General features: G+C 44.6%; 1 protein-coding gene across 1 annotated transcript in view; it reads right to left on the bottom strand.

The window, feature by feature from the left end:
* LOC144493113 (diacylglycerol O-acyltransferase 1-like) overlaps positions 1 to 21,815 on the bottom strand; it is a 213,415-nt gene that overhangs the window by 90,435 nt on the left and 101,165 nt on the right. The window lies entirely within an intron of this gene.

Genomic DNA, 21,815 nt, shown 5'->3' on the forward strand with positions numbered 1-21,815 from the left:
GAATGTGATCATAGATTCCAAAGGGACAAAAGCAAAGTTGGAAATAAAAGGCAAAAAAATAGCAAGTATGGAAGGCAGAGAAAGGGCTACAAAATAGACAAGAGGTGTTCAGTGATTAGTAATACTTCAATGTAAGAAGTTGAGTGAATTAGAGGTTAATTAAGATAGACGCTTGGTAGTGTGACAGCATAGGTATTACTAAACAGTTTAAAGAACCAGAATTAAAATTCAACATTCCTGGTTACAAAGTTTTCAAATGGAACAACAAGAAGGAGGGTGGCAATATTGGTTAAAGCAGCAATTACAGCTGTGAGGAGAGATGATAATGTTGGAACGATCATCAAATGGTACCATATCGATTAAATTCAGGAACATGAGGAGTAATCATCAGTATAAAATAAGACTCAGCAACAAGAGAAAGATAGAAGAGCAAATATGTTGGCAAATTACTAAGATGTGCAGAAAACAAAGGGGCTGTAATAGCAGGGAATTTCAACTAACCTAATATTAACTAGGATAAAATCAGTGTATAATATGCCCAAGAAGAGAAGGACAATACAGGATTTAGGATTAGGAAATGAAGCTGGGCAGGTAGGGGTGTCAGTGTTAGAGCATTTTTGTGTTAATGATCACAATTCAATTAGATTTAATACAGTTTTAGAAAAGGGCAGAGATACACCAGGAGATTTTTAAACTGAAAAAAGATCAATTTTACTAAATTGAGGTATGATTTGCCAAAGATGGATCAGAAACAGTTACTTTTGCTGATTCAAAATCAAAAAATGTCATTCATCTGTGGAGGTTGAAAACATGGTTATGATGGTATGAGAATGAATGTTATTGTTTTGATATTTTGGGGGGGAAATATTGTATTATTCTGTAAAGAAGGCTGTGTGTGTGTGTGGGGGGGGGGGGTGGTGGGAAGGGGGTGGGGGTGGGGAAGTTATTTAATGAAAAGGGGAAAGGTTGTCTGGAAGACCTGAGGGAAAAGAATTCAAGGTGTTAAATGAATGCATTTATAATGAAACTATGATTAAGTGGTTTTCTAAATAAATAAGTGCAGTTTAGGAATTTGCATTGGGGATAGATAGAGATCCGTTTTATTCAGCTGTTGAATTTGAAAAGAGAGTAAAAATCTTTTATAGCTTGCAAAAGCTGCATAAGGCAAACAAGGTTATTAACTTTTATCGCAAAAGTAGAAGCAATAGGAAAGACATGAAAGATTTTTATATTTTGGAAAATATAAAAGTTCAGAGAAATGCTGAGAACAATGAAATTAAAGATGAAATGGATAAAACGATATGTAAGGAGAGATGTTGAGTTGATTTGTTGTTGGCTGTGGGGAAGATCTCCTGGAAAGAGCTCTGGGCTGGGGAGAAGGTAAAGTCTGAATTAGCCATCCAGTCAAGCCACAAAGGAGCCTTGATTTGAAGTTCTTGGATTCCCACAGCAAAGAGAATTTAAGAGGTTATGTTTATACTTTTATTAAAGCAACAGCAGTTTTGCCTTGGATAATATTACTGAATTTTTATGGTTAAACATCTAAGGGGATGTTACCTGGAAAGTGTTTACTTGAGGGTCTGACCAAGTAGGGAGTATTTTGGGGAATGTTTTGTAAGACTAATTATAATCATGTAACTGTAATCTTGTGTATTTCTTTTCTTTGTATTGAAGTCGGGAATGGGTTAATGAACTGTGTCACACTTAAGCATTAAGACCCAAACTCTGTGATTTTGTTGAGAACACTGCAGAGTTCATGTTTTTGTCAGAGTTCGTTGTTTTTCATGTCTGTGCCAGATAAGAGGAACAGCTATTCTTGTTATTAAGAAATGCGATTAACCCAGCTCGAAATAAGCTAAACAGTCTCCATTTTTATGTACCTTTGTTTAACACGATGGAGTTGACATGTATGCCTTCTGTCTTTGTATAACCATAGATTCATATATATATATATTCATCATACGTTATTCATCTTATCCTGATATAAAGTATTATACAAACTTGTATGTATATTAGTTAACTTGTTTGTGCAAAACCTGTGATGTTGTTTCAAGGATATAAATGACGAACAATCGTGGCCTTGGAGATCGAACAAACTACGCAGAGGAAGATACTGCTAATACAACAAGAATCTCACCATGAACAATCACAGACATCTTAGAGAATTGCAATGTAATGAGGGCGGGGCCTGGGACATGTATAAACTCTGTTCTTACTTGTGTTCAATGAGAAGGCTGGGGGTCCACTGTTAGGAACCTCACTTCTCCCACAATTGTGAAAATAAACCTGCATTTTGAACCACTAATAGTGTCAGAGGTTTTTTACCTACAACAATTGGGGGCTCGTCCAGGATAATCTGTTTACGGTCCGGTTGAATGGCCACGACCGGGACACCGGAATAGATTATCGAACTCTAAATAGAGTGGGTCAAAATGCAGTGGGTAATCATCTGTGATAAGAGTGTGTGATGTTCAGACGTGAGTGAGATAGAGACTGTCTGAGTGATCGCCGGAGTTTGAAGGAAAAGCCTTCATGTGTAAGAGTTAGAAGGAAAAGCCTTTTGAGGAGAAGCCGGCTTAAACAAATATATAGTATAAGCGGTGGTACGGAGGGATTTGATCAACCCTTACCGGACTCTGATAAGAGCGACCTGGGAGGGGGAGAGCGAGAAAGGAGAATAAGTCACTCCAGGTGGTGAGTATAAACTTATCAGTGTTATGGCGGGACAAAGACAGTGGGGACTCCCTGGGTCCCTAATAAATGAATTTATGATTAAGAGGGACAGACTCATAAAACAGATGATAAAAGGGAGATGGGATTTAGACCATCCACTAGGCCAACAATGAAAATGGTTGGAAAAGGAAAAGAAAAAAAAACTAAGAAAATTGGAGTTCTCTTAGTTCATCAATTGGCCGGATTAATTGAACAGGTTTCAGTCTCGGGTAAGAAATGGGCTGATGTCAAAGAAAAAATTAAAATGTTAATCAACAAAGGGGTGAAAGAGCCTATGAATTTGCGGAGCGACTCTTTAGAATATACCAAGAATGTTGGGGAGTACCCGAAACTGCCTGAACAGATAGAGCCTTTTTACAAGCATTTAAAGACGGGCTGTCGCCAGCTCACCAAAAAATCCTTAAAATGGGAGTTCTCAATACCCAGACTTATGATGAATTAGTGGAATGGGCATCTGGAATTAGAGATGGACCAGATGAGAAACCACATCTACAAATAAAACAGGAAAACGTTAGTGCAAACAGTAGAGAAGATAAATCAAAGGGTGCGTGCCATAATTGTAGGAAACTGGGTCACTTTGTCAGGCACTGTAGGGCTCCAAAGGGGGGTAGTGAAGTCTGCAAAATGGCAGATAATGAAGGATGAGGGGATCTGCAGGTCCTCTCATTGACGTGTACTTATCAAAGAAAAAAGCATTAATAAAGAGGATGCAAAAGGATGGCTGGGATACGTCTCAGACCTTAGAGTAGCAAAAACGTGGATATATAAAGAAAAGAGAAATGAGGCAAAGAAGTTAGGAGTATTGTTAATGCATCAGTTAGCTGGACTAGTTGAGCAAGATAAAGAAAAGATTAGAGAGTTAGAATTCAGAATAAGAGAATTGGAGAAACAAAACCAAGTCTTCGAAGAAAAACAATGGAGAGGGGAAACTGTTCCTCTACCTCCTAATGAGTCCACACAGGGACCACCCGCTCCTCCAGAGGAGTCGGAAGTGCTAGAATACAACTCAGACCAGTAACCCGGAGGGGAACAGATGCGCAGCCAAAAGCAAAATTATAAACCCGTCACCCAGTGTAAAACAGAGATTCAGAGAGTATTAGGGAATGCTCCCACTTATTGGAGCAGAATTACCACAATAAAACAATTAAGAAGAGGGATCAGTGAATGTGAGAATCAAAGGAAAGATAAAGAGGTATCTGGCTTGCCAATGTTGTTCCAAAATCCCGATACAAATGAACAGGAGTGGTGGAATTGACCCAGGGTAGATAATCACCAGACGGCACTATACTCAGTCCTGAAACACTTAGAAGAACAGGGACTAAAGGCGGGCCCCAGGAAGGCCCAAATAGGGAAAGCGCAGGTGTTATATTTGGGACACCTGATATCCCAGGGGACCAAAGAAATGCCATTGGACAGGAAAACAGCCATACAGCAAATGCCAAGACCACTAACCGTCCGAGGGGTAAGGAAGGTTTTGGGGTTGTTTAATTACAGCCGCAACTTTATATCGAAATTCGCAAGGCTAGTCGAACCAATACAAAAGCTAGTAAAAGGGGGGAAACCCGCTCTAGAAGTTATAGAATGGGGATCAGAACAGGAAAGGGCATATAGTAAACTAAAAGTAGAACTAATGAAGGCTCCAGGACTTGGACTGCCTGACGCTAGTAAAGATTTTCCTATCTATTGTAATAACGAAGGGGGGTTTCATTCGGCAGTAGTCACACAGGTCCATGGGGACAAACAGCGACCCCTGGGTTATTATTCCACAGCGGAGGGCCCCGTAGTAACCGGGTTACCCAGATGTATAGCCGCACTAGATTGCGCGGCATGGGCAGTAAAGGTCAGCGAGCCCATCATAATGACGGGGAATATTGTTTTACACACCAAACATACCTTGGTGGAAATGCTGAACACAGGAAAATTGCGGTCTGTCTCAAATATGAGAAGGGCGAAGTGGAAGGCAGTGCTTCTGCCACCCACTAAGTGCATCACCATTGTACGAGACATGGGAATGAACCCCGCAGAAGGAATGATAGGTGAAGGGTCTCCCCATTCATGTGGGGACGTAGACGAAGAGGTAGATGAGAGTAGAATAAAAGGTGTGCCCCTGGAGGCACCAGATTTGGTCCTGTTTGTGGATGGATCACGGAAATATGCAGATGTAGGCCCATTACGGGACAGGATTAGACGATATGTATTAGAGTTAAGCTCCCAATTAAAAGATATGCGGAAAACAGTACGGGACAAACAAATAGTGATAGATGAGCACAATAAACTAGAACAGACCCCGGAGGTACCCCCGGCGGGCAGCAAGGTTATGGTAAAAACACTACCAGGAAAACCTGGATTTGCCCCCAAATGGAAAGGCCCCTATGAGGTCATTATCAGTGGAGACACCTGTGCCTGCATAGATATGCAAGGTAGGGGTGTCTGGAAGCATTGGACTCAGTTAAAGAAATACACCAATTACCGCAACAAAACAGGTAAAAAGGGAATAAAAGGTTAAAAGAAAACAAGCAGGCTATGAATCTCTCTCTTACTTAAGGGAGAGAGAGATGTAAGATGTAATTGCAATCGAGAGCCTCATGTGGTGGAATGGGGTATAGCAGATCAATGCGAGTTTAATAAATTACGTTCCCCAGTAAATTTCATGATAATGCATCGGACAGAGATTTGGGGAATGTGGGAATAATAGCATTAGATTACATCTGAAGGGTCGTAAGGACAGTTAGCCATTTAAGCACACAGTAGATTCGATCTTGCATCTGCCTGTGTAAAGATAATTATTTTAGTAGGGATATTTAAAAGTGATAAAATAAATGGATTATTTGGATCAGGCTTATGTTAAATTTGAAAATGTATTTTTGATAGAACTGAAGTTGAAAAGATAAATAGAAAGAATTATTCCTGCGTATTTGAAATGATGATTAATCACTTGTTTATGTTCCTCTGAGTTATAAGACTTGCAGTAATTTTAAGATATAGTCAAAATTTAACAGAGAAGGGAGTTACATGAGGTAGAATGGGAGTGCGTGTGTCATACTGGGATTATTATACTGCCATAATGCATTCTAATTAAAATGTGTTACATGGATCAACCATGAAACTGTATTAAAATGACAGACAGGCTAAAAGGGAGTGCCTGCCTATAACACCAAATTGACAAATCAATATAATTAGAGATGAGGGAAATAATTCAGTGGAATAATGAGATAAGAAAATGCTGGGGAAGTATTTGTTACAAACGGTTAAAGATTAAAGTGATAAGATTTCTTGAATTTACTTCTGTTTTGAGTTGAATTACAGCTTGGAAGGCAGCAGCATAAAAGCGACTGTTAATCAACGGTCTGTATTCTTAAATGTTTTACTTCCATCCCAGTTTAAGATGTTAAGTCTGAATAAATGTTGGAAGCTTCCATGTGTATCTGTGTGTTTAACAACGTGATTGCGTGAATGTTTTGTTGTTGTTTGTTTTAATGTTGAGAAAGGAGTTAGACGTTGGAAGGACCATGTGCTCTTTCCTTGTCTTGAAGTTGAAATTATAAGAGTGTAGTTGAGAAGTTAAAAAAATAATAAGTAATTTTGTGAAAAATAGAAAAGCAGGAACAAAAGAATGAGGTGAATATACTGTCTCTGAGTCAGTTTAAAGCCTATCAAATCAATGAATCGTAGTTCTGATTATCCCAAGTTACAGCAGGAGATTAAATCAGTTAAAACCTCAGTTGTTAATACAAATAAAGATGTTGTCCTTGAGTATTTTTAATTTGCATTTGATGCCAACCATTGAACACCATGAATTATTGGAACTTGTGTTGCCAGTTAGTTACCGATATGAAATTCAAGACTTGTGTGATGTTCCGATAACATGCAACAAATTACATCATTTAAATCATCTAACATTGATGATAGTTCTGATAGTGTAACTAGTTAAAATTATATACTGCCGTTGGAATTGTTCCATCTATTGTTCAAGGTTTTCCAAATCTAAGAACACTGCAAAGCTTAAAACCTAGCCAGCTAGGAAGCAAACCAAAACATTTCTAATCAAGTAACTCTTGTTATTGTTACATGTATTGTGCTTGTTATCGTTCTGAAAATGAAGGAATTCTGATCTGGAGCTCAGTTTAAAAATGAAAACAGATTAATTTAAAAATTAAATTAAGAGGATTTTGAGATACCCGATATAATATATATTGTGTATTGGTAAAAACATAAGTCTGTGAAAAAAAGGCTAGTTATTCCAAACATTTAACCATTCTTTGCCATAATTTGTAATAGCTTGCACAATTAATATTAACATGACAGGAAGTGAAACCGGATTACTTGAGAGAGAGAGAAAAAGAGTTGGAGACTGGCTTTGCAGACAGACTCAGAAATCTTGCATCATTTCGGTTATCTGTGTTTTTAAAGAGCTGTGTATGGCAGCATACAATTGGCATCTATGACCACGAAACACTGATGTTTACCTTATGAGACAATCTGTCTATAGAAGAATCATTTCTGCTTAAACATTGCACTTTCAAATGTGGACAAACAAATGATCAAATTAGATATAATGGAAGAATACATCATACAAAGATCGGAGTTGTATGGTATGTGATTTAAATGAGTAAAGCGATGTCTTTTGATAGAATGTCCGGCTGTAGCCAGTGCAAAATGTTGTGTGATTCGCACCAAGCCAACTGAAGGGTCCGTTTATTTCTTCAGAATAAACTTGACTGATCTGAAGTAAATATGCCTTTCTTTAAGCATTGTTTTCGAAATAACGGTTATTTTAGAAAAAGGAGAGAGCAGCCAAAAACCAGCGCTGAGATTGAAAAAGAAACATCTGTTTTGAAAGCATAACTAAATTAGATATTATTATTATATACAAGCAGTCTCCAGCTACATCAACAACTTGGCCATGAGAAAGTTTGTTTACCTTACATTGTACTATCAGAGAATGCAGCTAAGTTTCTAAGTTGGACTCAGAATTCCAAGCTGATGAGGCCAAATTAGCTTAAATTAACTTAAAGCATAGCACAATTAATTACATTGGGCAAAAATACTTTGCACTGGCGAAAGCCATACAGACATCGGGGAAAAAAAAATGTGGATGAAGGTATTGCCCACCATACTAAATGAGATTAAGGGTTGCTACAAACCAAACAACCGGATTAACCCCTTATAAGCTAATGACAGGACGGATGATGCAATTACCAAAAAGCATCATAACAGGTGGGACCGATGTAGGTCCACTAAAAGATAAAATCAGGAGATATGTTTTGGAACTAAGCACCCAACTAAAAGGGATGCATAAATCGGTAAAAGACAATCAAGAAATAAGAGATGCAGAGAGAGCTTGAAATGCTCCCTGACAGTCCCAACAGTAGGATGTCCTAGTAAAAATATTACCTAACAAATCAGGGCTTGTACAAAAATGAAATGAGCAGTATGAAGTTATAATTAGTGGAGATATCTGTGCCTGTATATACTCAGTTGAATATGCTGAAATTAATTGGAAAAATATGTGATATACTTGCAGATATAAACAAACAACAACTGACCTCCAAGCAAGCTGAACGGGCGCGCGGAAACTTTGCACGTGGGCGATATAGCCTTTGGACCATTGTATAACGGTCGCGCGGGATATTAGTAAGTGATAAGATGCGTCTCATGCTGATACTCACGACCCTGGCCCTGTTAGCCATAGCGGGAAAGTATAAATTGAATTATGAGGAGTTAAGGATGAAGCACAGTGATCATCTCTGTAACGATGACTCTGTCTATTGTATGAACACCTTTGTGTATATGTCTTATCTGTATACATCACAATCGAATCTGAGCAAGTGCTGGGTCTGTTCACACATTCCCATGCACGGAGGGAAGGGAGGAATTCCCTTATTTCCTATCCCTTTATCAGCTCCAGAAGTAATTGAATGGGTTTTAAATCAGAATGGGACCCAGAAAGGGACAAGGAAACTGACATTTAAAACCCCATCGGGCACCACTATGCAGGGTATCAGCAACAGTGATGTTGTTTCAAGGCTAGGGGGCGGAGGGTGCACTTTATCGTCCTTTAAGAAGAATTACCAGCCCAGCTACGACAGATCAGATTCCCCACCCTACTTCATTGTGAAAAATCAACAAAGGGGAGTTATCTGCCTGATAAGAAATGGAACCATACCTGTTGGCCATAGCTACTGTATACAGCAGATTGATATCACTGATGACGCTGAGGCCATGATACAGATCACAATCCAGTGCCCCATAGCCACTGTCCCGGTTAGCCTCTCCTGCACTTATATAAGCGAGGTGACTGCATATAATGGTACCTATTTTGTCTGTGGAAACAATGCCTATCCGTGGCTTCCCTGGAATTGGACAGGATTGTGTTATTTGGCATATGTGGTGCCTTATATTCACCATTACACTGACTTATGGGACCACCCTGAGATACACCTGCTTAGGGCTAAGCGAGCCATTAGTGAGACAGAACGATTCTTCATGATAGCCTACCCATTTTTTGGGAAGGCAAAGGCAGCACAGGAACTTATAGGGATGGCCTCAACCCTAGAGAAAATTGCAAATGAGACTAAAAATGGGTTCGAGGAGGTGAGCACGGCCATCTCTGAAATGTCAGCAGAGGTCGTAGCTATTCGAACTATGGCCTTGCAGAACAGATTGGCACTCGATTATGTGCTAGCCTCCCAAGGTGGAACATGTGCCATAGTTGGCTCGAAATGCTGTACGTATATTCCCGAAGCTTCGGAGAATATAACTCGCTTAGCAGATCATATTAAACAAGTAGCAAAAGCAATACAGGAAGAAGGGAACCAATATCATGATTATAACCCTCCGGGCTGGCTGGGGCAATGGTTCGGGTCGTGGGGTCCATACCTGATGCATGGATTGATTGTATTAATTGTAATTGTAATTACTTGCTGTGTTTGTATGGCATTATTGAACGCTGTTGCAAAACAGTAACAGCACGAATTATGACGGTCGCAAGTGTACAGGGGGAGGGGGCAGACCTCCCGACTAAGGGGCTGAGCCCATCCCCCTATAACATGTGGTTCTGAGTTGGTCATAGGTGCCATGTTTGGACCTGGCATCCGACCAAAAGGGGGGAGTGAAGTCGGGAATGGGTTAATGAACTTTGTCACACTTAAGCATTAAGACCCAAACTCTGTGATTTTGTTGAGAACACTGCAGAGTTCATGTTTTTGTCAGAGTTCGGTGTTTTTCATGTCTGTGCCAGATAAGAGGAACAGCTATTCTTGTTATTAAGAAATGCGATTAACCCAGCTCGAAATAAGCTAAACAGTCTCCATTTTTATGTACCTTTGTTTAACAAGGTGGAGTTGACATGTATGCCTTCTGTCTTTGTATAACCATAGATTCATATATATATATTTATCATATGTTATTCATCTTATCCTAATATAAAGTATTATACAAACTTGTATGTATATTAGTTATCTTGATTGTGCAAAACCTGTGATGTTGTTTCAAGGATATAAATGACGAACAATCGTGGCCTTGGAGATCGAACAAACTACACAGAGGAAGATACTGCTAATACAACAAGAATCTCACCATGAACAATCACAGACATCTTAGAGAATTGCAATGTAATGAGGGCGGGGCCCGGGACATATATAAACTCTGTTCTTACTTGTGTTCGATGAGAAGGTTGGGGGTCCACTGTTAGGAACCTCACTTCTCCCACAATTGTGAAAATAAACCTGCATTTTGAACCACTAATAGTGTCAGAGGATTTTTACCTACAACATACCTACAACACTATTAATAAACCTTTTACTTAAAGTGTTACATGACTTCATGCTGCTGAGATCAGTACATTTCCTTCTCGTTTTCAGAATACAAAAGGAAATGTATGCCAATTTTCGTCTGAGATTTGGTTTGTTCAGCAATTAACAGTTATTAACAGTTGTTAATGAATACTTGGACAGGATTTTCGTGGAGTTGGGCCAACTCCTCTGCCATTTAAAAATGGTCGGCGGGACCATTCACAGCATCGGTTATTTTAGCTGGCATAGGATAAGGGTGCAGGTACTGAACTCTGCACTTCAAACCTGGTGGGTGCCATTGCATCTCATAGCTCCTGCAATTTTAGTGGAATTGGGCCAGTTTTTCCTTGTTGGAATGCTGAGGAAAAAAACACCCATATATCTAACCATTTGTTTCTATAGAAACAGTTCCAAGATAGCCTCATTTTGAATGTTCAGCTAAGCTCCAAGACTCTCAAATCCATCAGTTAAGCAGGTATCCTGTTTTGACAATTGAGTTGGGTGTTCACTTTGCTTAACTGACATGTTTGTGGTTATAAGTTTTCTTTTCTTGTGTCAATGCCTGAATGTTTATTTGGTCAAGCTTAAGTCGTGTGAAATAGTTAAAAGTTTCTTGTTACCGATACTATAATTTCTGACTGACACTTTGAGTTGTAGGAACAGTAATTCTTTTTCAAAGAAAATTTCTGAATGGGTGTTTTCTTCACACCATTTTAACACTTGCCATTGTTATTATATGGTTCACTAGTTCTGAACTTAGGGCATTCTGAGTGAATGAACATGACAGGCATGGAAGGGGCATGGAAGCCATGAATTCGGCATGGAGGGGGCATGTTAGAAGGATGGGGACATTAGTGGACATGGCAGGGTGTTGGGTGGGGCTATGTTGGCATGGAGGGGTCATGGGGGATGAGGTGTCATGATGAGGGGGACTTGAGTGTGGGTGAAAGGACGTGAGAGGAGAGTAGAAAGCCTTACAGATTCTAAACAAATGGGACAAAATTCCAGAGAACCGAAATGGCCTTCTAACGACATTGCTACTCATCGAAGATCTGTTTCTGAGATTGATGGGCTTAACTCAATCCCGCCCAAGCCTCTCCAGAGTGAAAAACTGGGTTTCAGGGAGCCCTTTAAACCAAGGCAGATCTGCCAAGTTGAAAAAGTAGCGAAAACCCAGCCCTTTGAGTCTGTCTTCACAAAAGAAGGCGATGCCTCCCAAATTGTAGTTGAAGAGGAGTGAGAAACATTCAGTGCTATAGTGAGAGAAGACATAGTAAGAAATTTAACATTCTTGAGAACAGGTAACATGCCAGTGCAGATGAAATGTATTCCAGGCTGCTGAGAAGCCAGTGAGAAAATAGCAGAGGCACACTGACCATCATATCCAATCTTTGTCTATGTGTGATCCAGAGGACTGGTAACATTGCATTATTGCTTAAAAAGGAAGGATGGGATAGACCGAATAATTATACGCCCGGTTAGCCTAATCTCAGTGGTGGTCAAACTTTTTGAAAGAATTTTGTGGGCATTTACACTATAAAATCAATTAGAAAATATGAACCATCTATTCACAGCAGATTACATCAGCCATTTGCCTTCATGATCATTACACAAAGGTGATTTTCAAGCTGTACCTAAAATTTTCACAAAGTGTGTGTGAGTCACCTGATGAAGGAGCAACGCTCCAAAAGCTCGTGCTACCAAATAAACCTGTTCGACTTTAACCTGGTATTGTGAGACTTCTTACTGAGCCTCTTACCACGCTACGGAAGTCACAAAACTAGCAAGTGTTACCACCCATAATTTCCATTCCTTTCCTCCAATCACAGCAACACACATTAGATACCAATTCTGTTTCTCACTGGTATACTTGGCAACAGTTATGTAGCTCACATTTATGGGGCCTATTTTCTCATACTTGGTATTCTTTCTTTCACTGTGCAATCCATGTTAAGCTGTCAAACAACTTTTTGTCTTTTCAATGAGCTACAATTAAACATTCCCTCCCACTCCTTTCATAAGACAAGCTGCAGCACAAGAAGCAGCTTTCGCATCTGGAAGCAGGCCACCATCAACATAGGAACTCACACTAATGGAGGTGGATATAATCAATGGCCGGGATTTTACCATTGCGTTGCGCCCATTTTTGGGCGTGAAAATTTGGTAAAGTCGGGTGTGAGGTGGTAGCGCGATCTGCGCCCGCTTCCACGCCAGTTTGCCCTTTACCAAAGCCTGAAAATAGCCATGATCAGGAACCTGCCCAAAACGGACGCGACGTCAATTTAAATAAATCTGCATGTATTTCAATCCACTTAAAGAGCTGTACGTCCCACTTTACAGCATGTTACTGAGGAGAGGATGCTGCATTGCTGGGGAGGGCCTGTGGGTAGGGATGGGGGGGGTGTTGCTAGGGGTGGGGGGGCTGTGTTGCTGGGGGGCATGTGGCGGGGGGGGATGGGCAGTATGGGCAGTGTGTTGCTGGGGCTAGGAGCAAGCAGCATTCTGTAACCTCTCCATGTGTTTTTCCCCTTCTCCAAATCCTTCCTCCCCCCCTTCAGATTGATGAGATGGCTTTTGTAATACAGCCGATTGATCTTGCTGTTCTTTTGGTTGCTGCAGGAGCTGAGAAGGAGGAGCAGGAGTACGAATTGCGGGCAGAGGAGGCCCAGGCCTTATCACTTGCAGGTGTGACGGTCACCAGAGGCAGCAAGTGGACGCTATTTGCCCAGAGGGCGCAGGAGAAGGAGGGAGCAGAAATTCCGGCAGTTTCGAACACGAGTGTCGTTTGAACAAATGTTGGACACTGCGTGCCAGCAATGGCTGTGAAAAGAGACAGTGCAACACCTCCACCACTTGTTGCAGGACCTGGCACTTTGGGGCCAGGAGTAGGGAACCCAAATTGACAGCTGCTCTGAACCTTTATGCCACTGGCTCCGTCCAGACCTCCAGTGGAGATGTATGTGGCATTTCACAGTCAGCTGTCCACATCTGTGTCAAGGAGGTCACAGATGCCCTGTATGCCCGGGCTGGCCAGTATATCAAGTTTCACCTGGACCAGGTCCAGCAGGAATCCCAGGCTGCAGGATTCGTGGCGATTAGAAGGATCCTAATATGCACGGGGCTATAGACCGCACGCACATCTCCCTCAAGGACCTGGTCAGGAATCCACGAAGATTTGTCAATAGAAAAGGGTTCCACTCCCTAAATGTGCAATTGGTTTGTGACCACAAGATCCACATCATGCACATCTGTGCCAGACATCCCGACAGCGTGCATGACAGGGTGTTTATTCTGAGGAACTCAGACATACTGTACGCCTTTGAGAAGGATCCCAGGCTGCAGGGATGCTCGTGGGTGACATGGGGTACCCACTCTGGACTTGGCTGTTGACGCCTGCGGGGAGGCCCGTGACTGAGGTGGGGACCTGGTATAATGAGGCCCATGTTGCCACCCGCTCTATAGTGGAGAGGTGCATAGGGCTCCTGAAAATGCGGTTCAGGTGCTTGGACCGCTTTGACAGGGCCCTACAATACAGCCCCCTGATTTCTTCCCGCATTGCGGTGATATGCTGTGCCCTTCACAACCTGGTGCAGCAGAGAGAAGACCTTTTGGAGGAGGAGCATGTGGAGGCCAACTAGCCGGGTGTCGTTGGGGAGGACGCCGCCCAGCAGGAGGAGGAGGAAGAGGAGGAGGGCGACTATGCTGAGCAACACCACCCAAATGCTGGAGGGCTGGCAGCAAGAATGAGGCATGCGAGGCGGCGAGGGAGGCCCTGATCACCAGGCGCTTCGCTTAGTAGGGGCCTGTGTTTATGCACATGGGTTCCATTTTCCCCACCCCCCAAAGTTCTACTATTTCCTGCAACATTGTAACACTAGAGTGGTAGGTCTGGGTATGCTGTGTTAGCGAGTTTCTTTGGCAGGCAGGAGGGTAACGATGACTCGCTAAACACCATTATGATGATGTCCTGGTGCAAACTAGTCTGACTCCTACCTGAGCTCCACATGCACGCTGGCACCTGGGCTCACGTCTGTCGAGTGGGTAAAGGATCAGTAAACTCCTACACAGGGCCCCGAGCAGGTATCGCTCCTGCGTTCTGGGGAAACAATGGCTTAATTTTCTAAGTGACACAGCATTGAGGGGCCTCCCTAACTGACATCAACATGAAGGATCCCTCCAGCGACCGTCAAGGGAAGAAGATTCCTGTTCGAGGCAAATCTGAGATAAATTAGTCACAGGTGGGTGGTGAAAAAACATTTATTGTTTACAATAAAAGTGTCTAAACAATAACTTCTAACATAAAAATGTGTGAACAGAAAATGTTAAGGTGCTTAAAAATCTATCTAACTAGTGCAGCCCTTCACCCATGCCATCTTAGTGCAATTACAACTTCCTAACCATACGTGGCCTACCACTACGTCTCGGTGTCTCCCCAGAATGTGGGGGGAGGGGGGGGAGGGGGGCAGCTGCCTACCACATTCCATTGCCTGTGATGCGCTTGGCAGGCGTCATCTGGAGGGCCTGGCCTTGAGGGCTAAGGCCGGCTTCCTGGTGTCTGGGACATATCCTAACACCCTTTTCATCCCACTGCCCCTGAGATGCCCCGATGTCAGGAACGGGGGAGTCAGAAGGTGTACCACAGCCACAGTCTCCTGGTTGGAAGGCTCCGGCATGGGCCGGAGCCCTTCCGCCTCCCTTGGGGGTCCTGTGGGCTCCTGGGTCACTTCATGGGATGGCAGTGCTCCTTCAGTGAGCTCTAGAAGCTCCGGCATCACCTGGCCCTGCCAGTCCTGGAGGATCATCTGCGTCCTACCCATGGCGGTCGAACCCTCTGCAATGGCCACCTGAGTCGGGGGCTACCTGTCAATGTCCGCAGCAAGTGCCCTCTGAGACTCGGCCACGATCTGCAGCCCCTCAGCCATGGCCCTCTGTGACTGGGTCACGTTCTGCAGCCCCTCAGCAATGGCCCTCTATGACTGGGTCACGTTCCCAAGGGCTTCTACCCCATTGTGTCTCAGTGCTGTCCCGCTGGGTCTCCTGCAAACTCTCGAGACTCTCAGCCATGGGCCGCAGAACTCCCTCAGCTGTGGCCCGCTGTGACTCGACCATCACTTGGAGCCTGCCACTCATGGTGAGGATTCCCATGGTGTGGATTCCCTTCCCATCGTGGACGCCCCCCTTGCACTGTTGGCCTGGGAACCACGCAAAACAGGCAATAGCTGGTCCACCTGAAAGCTTTGGGATTCCTCCCAACAGCTTTGCAGTTGATCCAGTATGGCTGTCAACCCCATCTGCATTCCCTGGCGCTGTTGCTGCTTCTCCAGCAGCTGAGGTAGAAGTGACCTCAGAGGCTCAGCTGGGGCCAGCTGAGTCCTCACCTCCGGCAGGCCCCTATGTGCCAGAGGCCTCGGACATTCCCTCCTCCACCCGATGTACATTATCAGATGTGTCATGTTCTCCAGAGAGTGACACAGAAGACTCACCACTAACTGGACCCATCAATGTGAGAGTATCTGCAATAGTGAGTTGTGAGGTGGAAGCTGACGCCAAAAAGGTGCCACCCTTGGAGGTCCCTTCACCTGCTTCCTCCTAAGAGGATGGCCGGGAGCTGAAGTAGGGGCTTTGAGTCCAGATGGCCCAGGCGCGTCTGGATCTCTTCCTGCAAATCAGGACACAAGGTTAAGTGCAAGGGAAGGAGAGGAATCTGGGGTGCCAGAATGTGGCTTGACATTTCTCCATTGAACATTGAACAAAGCACCAGGAAGATTACATCACTGAAACAGGCCCTATGGCCTTCCAAGCCTGCAACGACCATGCTGCCCATCTGAATTGTAACCCCCTACCCTTCCGGGACCATATGCCTCTATTCCCATCCCATTCATGTATCTGTCAAGGCACCCCTTAAAAGTCACTATCGTATCTGCTTCCAAGACTTACCCCGGCAGTGAGTTCCAGGCACCCACCACTCTGTGTAAATAAACATGCCTCGTACATCTCCTTTAAACCTTGCCCCTTGCACCTTAAACCCATGCCCCCTAGTAATTGCCTCAAATTGAGTGGAGGATTGACAGTCATTTCTTGACTCCAGCCTGACCATGCTGTCGCTGACAGCTCAGATGTCATCTTCTCTGGACAGCTCCAACGCCCACTCCTCAAAGGGGGTGAGGACCCGGAGATCAGGCTCACCTCACCCTGTCATGGGTGGTATGATCAGTCTTCTCCTGTGGGGACAGAAGGAGCCATGAAAGAAATGATGGCATGACTCCTGCAGAGAATGAGGGGGTGGCAGTCAGAGGGCAAGCGCAGTGATACTCTTGGGGGTGGGTGGGGGGGGGGGGGGGAAGAAGAGATGCTTAGGGGTCAGGGGCTAGAAGCATGGAGGGTTCTGGGGGTGTGGGGATCTGGGAGTGATTTAGGGGAAGATGCAAGATGGGGTTAAACATAGAACATTACAGCGCAGTGCAGGCCCTTCGGCCCTCGATGTTGCGCCGACCAGTAAAACCAATCTAAAGCCCCTCTAATCTACACTATTCCAATATCATCCATATGTTTATCCAATAACCATTTGAATGCTCTTAATGTTGATGAGTCCACTACTGCTGCAGGCAGGGCATTCCACGCCCTTACTACTCTCGGAGTAAAGAACCTACCTCTAACATCTGTCCTATATCTCTCACCCCTCAATTTAAAGCAATGTCCCCTCGTGTTAGCCATCACCATCCGAGGAAAAAGGCTCTCACTATCCACCCTATCTAATCCTCTGATCATCTTGTATGCCTCTATTAAGTCACCTCTTAACCTTCTTCTCTCTAACGAAAACAACCTCAAGTCCCTCAGCCTTTACTCACACAATTTTCCCACCATACCAGGCAACATCCTGGTAAATCTCCTCTGCACCCTTTCCAACACTTCCACATCTTTCCAATAATGCGGCGACCAGAACTGTACGCAATACTCCAAGTGCGGCCGCACCAGAGTTTTGTACAGTTGCAGCATGACCTCCTGGCTCCGAAACTCAATCCCTCTACCAATAAAAGCTAACACACCGTACGCCTTCTTAACAACCCTATCAACTTGGGTGCCAACTTTCAGGGATATATGCACATGGACACCCAGATCCCTCTGTTCATCCACACTACCAAGTATCTTACCATTAGCCCAGTACTCTGTATTCCTGTTACTCCTTCCAAAGTGAATCACCTCACACTTTTCCGCATTAAACTCCATTTGCCACCCCTCAGCCCAGCTCTGCAGCTTATCTATGTCCCTCTGTAACCTGCCACTTCCCTCCGCACTGGCTACAACTCCACCGACTTTAGTGTCATCCGCAAATTTACTAATCCATCCTTCTACGCCCTCATCCAGGTCATTAATAAAAATGACAAACAGCAGTGGCCCCAAAACAGATCCTTGCGGTACACCACTAGTAACTGAGCTCCAGGATGAATATTTCCCATCAACCACCACCCTCTGTTTTCTTACAGCTAGCCAATTCCTGATCCAAACCACTAAATCACCCTCAATCCCATGTGTCTGTATTTTCTGCAAAAGCTTACCATGGGGAACCTTATCAAACCTTATCCGGTGGATGTGCCCCTACACAACAAGTACTCCTGCCTGAATACTGCTGGGGGGGACAACCCGCCTGGGGGAAGCAGCAGTGGCCGTGTCTCTGGAGTGGAGTCCGGCCCTATAACTCAGAGGGCTAAGGAAAAGAGGAGGAAGGCAGTGTTAATCGGGGACTCGACAGTAGGGGGTCGGGCAGGCGTTTTTGCGGAGGCAGGCGGGAGTCTCGGATGGTGGTCTGCCTCCCTGGGGCCAGGATCCAGGATGTCGCTGGCCGAGTCCCAGAAACCCTGAGGGGGTAGGGAGAGGAGCCAGAGGTAGCGGTACATATTGGTACCGCTGATGTGGGAAGGAAGGGGGAAGGGGTCATGAAAAGAGAGTATAGGGAATTAGGGAGACAGCTGAGAAGGAGGAAAGCAAAGGTAGTAATCTCAGGATTGCTGCCCGTGCCACGGGAAGGTGAGGGCAGGAATGGAGTGAGGTGGAGGATGAATGTGTGGCTGAGGGACTGGTGCAGGGGGCAGGGATTCAGGTTCCTGGACCATTGGGACCTCTTTATGGGCAGGTGTGACCTGTACACAAAGAACGGGTGGCACTTGAATCCCAGGGGGACCAATATCCTGGCGGGAAGGTTGGCTAAGGCTACTGGGGAGAGTTTAAACTAGATAGGTTGGGGGGAGGGGATCGAGACGAGGTGACTGGGAGCAAGGAAGTTAGCTCGCAAACAGAGAAGGGTTATAGACGGTGCAAGAGGGAGGATGGACGGGGGATAGAGAAGGGGAGAGCTCAGACCAAAGGATTGAGATGTGTTTACTTTAATGCCAGGAGTATAGTGAATAAAGGGGATGAGCTCAGAGCGTGGGTCGATGCCTGGAAGTGTGATGTGGTGGCCATTACGGAGACTTGGATATCTCAGGGACAGGACTGGATACTCCAGGTGCCGGGATTCAGATATTTCAGGAAGGACAGGGAGGGAGGCAAGAGAGGGGGTGGAGTGGCACTGCTGATCAGGGATAGTGTCACAGCTGTAGAGAAGGTGTATGCTGTGGAGGGATTGTCCACAGAGTCTCTGTGGGTGGAAGTTCGGAGTGGGAAGGGGTCGATCACTTTGCTGGGAGTTTTCTATAGGCCGCCCAATAGTAACAGGGAGGTGGAGGAGCAGATAGGGAAACAGATCCTGGAGGGAGGCAATAATAGCAGAGTTGTTGTGATGGGAGACTTTAATTTCCCAAACATAGATTGGAATATCCCTAGGGTAAGGGGATTGGATGGGGAGGAGTTCGTTAGGTGTGTTCAGGAGGGTTTCCTGACACAGCATGTGGACAAGCCTACCAGAGGAGAGGCTGTACTTGATCTGATACTGACCAATGAACCTGGACAGGTGTCAGATCTCTCAGTGGGAGAGCATCTTGGGGATAGCGATCATAACTTGGGGATAGCGATCGAGTATAAAAGTTGGAGTGTTATGGTAAGGTTATATAAGGCATTGGTGAGGCCGAATTTGGAGTATTGTGTACAGTTTTGGTCACCTAGTTACAGGAAGGATGTAAATAAGGTTGAAAGAGTGCAGAGAAGGTTCACAAGGATGTTGCCGGGACTTGAGAAGCTGAGTTACAGAGAGAGATTGAAGAGGTTGCGACTTTATTCCCTGGAGCGTAGAAGATTGAGGGGAGATTTGATAGAGGTGTATAAGATTTTGATGGGTAAAGATAGAGTGAATGCAAGCAGGCTTTTTCCGCTGAGGCTAGGGGAGAAAAAAACCAGAGGGCATGGGTTAAGGGTGAAAGGAGAAAAGTTTAAAGGGAATATTAGGGGGGGCTTCTTCACGCAGAGAGTGGTGGGAGTGTGGAATGAGCTGCCGGATAAAGTGGTAAATGCGGGGCCACTTTTAACATTTAAGAAAAACTTGGATGGGTTCATGGATGAGAGGGGTGTGGAGGGATATGGTCCAAGTGCAGGTCAGTGGGACTAGGCAAAAAATGGTTCGGCACAGGCAAGAAGGGCCAAAAGGCCTGTTTCTGAGCTGTAATTTTCTATGGTTTTCTAACTCTATCTCCTTTATGCTTGCATTGGAAAAAGAGAGGATCAGGCAAGCTAGGAAAGCGTTTATATGCAGTAAGGGGAAATATGAAGACATAAGGCAGCAAATTAGAGGAGTACATTGGAAGGAGGTATTCTTGGGGAAATGTACTGAAGAGAGGGAGCAGTTTTTCAAGGAATGTCTGTCTAGAGTTCTACAGGACAACGTTCCGAGCAGACAGGGAGGAGTTGGTAGGTTAAAGGAACCATGGTGCACAAAAGCTGTGCAGGACCTAGTCGACAAGGAAAGCATACAAAAGGTTCAGAGAGCTTGGCGGAGATAGGGATCTAGATGAGTACACGGCTTGTAGGAAGGGGCTAAAGAAGGAAATTAGGAGAGCCAGAAGGGGTCACGAGAAGGCATTGGCAGGTAGGATTAAGGAAAACCCTAAGGCGTTCTATAAATACGTGAAGAGTAAAAGGTTAGACGTGAAGGAATAGGGCCTATAAAAGGTGAAAGTGGGAAAGTCTGTACGGAACCAGTAGAAATAGCAGAGGTGCTTAATGAGTATTTTGCCTCGGTTTTCACAGAGGAGAAGGACCTGGGTGGATGTACTGCGGGCTTGCGGTGGACTGAAAAGATTGAGTATGTGGACTTTAACAAAGAGGTTGTGCTGGAATCTTTGAATGGCATCAAGATAGATAAGTCGCCGGGTCTGGATGGGATGTACCCTAGGTTACTGTGGGAGGCGAGGGAAGAGATTGCAGAGCCTCTGGCGATGATCTTTGCGTCGTCGATGGAGACGGGAGAGGTGCTGGAGGATTGGAGGATTGCTGATGTGGTTCCTATTTTCAAAAAAGGGAATAGGGATAGGGAATTGGAGACAATACACATCTCTCTAACCTGTGCTTAATGCTCCCTCCACCCACATTGTCTGTATCTTTAATATCTGGTTGGCTGTAGGGATTCGCATTCTAATCAGTATTCTGTAACTTGATTTTGTGTCTCTGTGCCCTGTTTGAGAGCAGATTTCCACTCCATCTGACGAAGGAGCAGCGCTCCGAAAGCTAATGGTATTTGCTACCAAATAAACCTGTTGGACTTTAACCTGGTGTTGTTAAAACTCTTACTGTGTTTGCCCAAAGGAGGCAGAGAGTGGGTATAGATGGGTCTTTTTCTAAACGGAGGTCGGTCACCAGTGGTGTGCCCCAGGGATCTGTTCTGGAACCCTTGCTGTTTGTCATTTTCATAAATGACCTGGATGAGGAAGTGGAGGGATGGGTTGGTAAGTTTGCCGACGACACGAAGGTTGGTGGGATTGTGGATAGTCTGGAGGGATGTCAGAAGTTACAGAGGGACATAGATAGGATGCAAGACTGGGCGGAGAAGTGGCAGATGGACTTCAACCCAGATAAATGCATAGTGGTCCATTTTGGGAGGTCAAATGGGATGAAGGAGTACAATATAAAGGGAAAGGCTCTTAGTACTGTAGAGGATCAGGAGGACCTTGGGGTCCGGGTCCATAGGACTCTAAAATCGGCCCCGCAGATGGAGGAGGTGGTTAAGAAGGCATATGGTATGCTGGCCTTTATCAATCGAGGGATTGAGTTTAGGAGTCCGGGGATAATGATGCAGCTATATAAGACCCTCGTCAGACCCCACTTGGAGTACTATGCTCAGTTCTGGTCGCCACATTACAAGAA

This window comes from Mustelus asterias, chromosome 4 (assembly GCF_964213995.1).
Source record: "Mustelus asterias chromosome 4, sMusAst1.hap1.1, whole genome shotgun sequence".
NCBI lineage: Eukaryota > Metazoa > Chordata > Chondrichthyes > Carcharhiniformes > Triakidae > Mustelus > Mustelus asterias.